This window comes from Octodon degus, unplaced genomic scaffold (assembly GCF_000260255.1).
Source record: "Octodon degus isolate 3935 unplaced genomic scaffold, OctDeg1.0 scaffold00116, whole genome shotgun sequence".
Classification (NCBI taxonomy): Eukaryota; Metazoa; Chordata; class Mammalia; order Rodentia; family Octodontidae; genus Octodon; species Octodon degus.
In genome coordinates this window covers 9,156,683-9,158,964 of record NW_004524692.1, presented here as the reverse complement: position 1 = coordinate 9,158,964, position 2,282 = coordinate 9,156,683, and positions in this window count along the sequence as shown.

Genomic DNA, 2,282 nt, shown 5'->3' with positions numbered 1-2,282 from the left:
AATACTAATTAAATGTTTAAATATGTGAGGTGGACATATTTAATTGTCCTAATTTGTTTGTTACACAATGAATGTAGAAATTATCACACTATCGCTAGCAATATCTATAATTAAAATTATACCAAATAAATAAACTCTAAACATGTTTTTGAATGTCAACTTATGTTAACATACTTGCATTTGCCTAAAATATTGAATTGGGGTTTAATTCCTAATTGCCTTCTTAATATGCGTCTTTTAACCAGAAATTAGTGAAGCTGCAAATACCCAAACTTTTATGAACATTGAGGGACTTGCTTCACAATAAATATAGCATCACATAACAGTGGAAGAGCAGCATACCTTCAATAACTTTTGCTAATTAAATAATATTGCTGTCTAAAAAATTCACTAGAAATCAATTTCTGGACATGAAAATCTAAACTCGAAAATCAGAGCAATAACAATGATATCTGAAGTAACGTAAAAAGACATTTTCACCATGTTAAAACAAGAAATAACTTTTAAAATTCTTTAAAACTTTAGCTGAAAGTGAAAGAATCAAAACTCAAAATTCAGAAATTTTAATAATCAAAATAGAACAGTGAAAAGAATGGTTAGGCAATCTACATAGCCAAACTGAGAGTATTTAAAATTCAATAAAAACTTAATAAATGGAAAACCATATTAAGAAGGGAAGGACAAATGAGTTACTTCTGCCTAGCAAACTCCTTTTAATATCTATGTAGTAATCACAAGAACTTTTGCTTCATAAATTTACCAACAAAAGTTTTGGGTTTCTGTTTTCTTCTATAAGATAATATTTAAAATAATATTCCATTGAATGAGAGAAAATACATGTAGCATGAAGTAGGTAAAAAACTCTTATTTATCTACCATTTATTAATAAACTATATCAAAACAAATAAATACAAATACAATAACAAGAATATTTAGACATGTGAATGTGTTTTTCTTTCTTTTTTTCCTGTTTTTCACTAGAAGTTCGGACTCCTAGTGATCCTCCTGTTTTCATCCTCTTCAGTGCTTGGGATTACAGGCATGTGCCACCAAGCCAGAACTTAGTTCCTGGCTCAGTGCAGCCCAGGGTCAGGACTGGCATGGCATGTGGGACTGGGGATTGAACCCTGGTCCCCAGGCTAGCCAAAGCAGGCACTTAGTGCACTGTGCTATCTCTCTGGCCCATGAATGTTGTTTTCATAAAGGAAAATATCCATATATTCAATAAACACCTGACAATTTCATTAAGAAATGTGATAATGAACCTTAAAACCTCACACCTATGACCAAGGAAATATTGGATACTGAAGGAGGTAGAAGGAAATTCGGGTTCAAATTGGACAACATAGTAATTTAGCAAGGCTCAGTCTCAAAATGCATAATAAAACAAGTTGGTAATGAATTTTGTGTGAAGGCCCTGGAAGTGGAGCGTGCATGCGTGCGCGCGCGCACACACACACACACACACACACGTGTGCATGCACAGCTATTTGTGTGAACACATCCAGTTAGATATTCAAAATTGCTAAAATTGATTAACAACTGTTAATGAAACAAAGTCTTTTACGTTTTACATTTATGAGAATGTATACTGGTTCAGTCACTTTAGAAAATAATTTATTACAAACTTATTATCATGATACTCATACAATGTACTCGAGATTCTTTTTTCTTTTTTAAAGAATAAAATTTCTTAATAAAAAACAGCATTAAAAATAGGACAAAATTTCATTAAAGAAAATAAGAATTAAACAATGGTTGCTACGTCAAATGAGGTTATCCTCAAATTAGTTGTTTAGGAAACCAGATAGATATAAACATGCAATATTGGTTTAAATGTAAAACAAAGCAATAACAAAAAGTTGTACAAAATTAAAAAGAAAAAAATTAGAATACTAAAAGAAAAAAAAATAAGCATTAACTGCTCCTTTGAAAAGGGCAGTTGAGGGCTGGCCAAACAGCTCAGCAGAGTAAAGTACCTGCAAGCAGGCTCAGGGCCCAGGAGTTTGATCCCTGGGCCTGCCATGTCCCCAGGGCATGTTGAGATGGCAATTGATACTGGGCGTGGTGGCACAGGCCTGTAATCCTAGCTCTTGGGAGGCTGTAAACAGGCAGATCAGTATAAATCTGATCTAGTAGTGAGACTCTGAACACCCTGTAGACCCTTCCCTAAAAACACAAATAAATAAATTAAGTAAACAAAAAGTTCAGTTGAAATTGACAGTGTAATTATGGAAATTATCCTACATATATACCTAAGTATATATTTTCTCATTTATTTA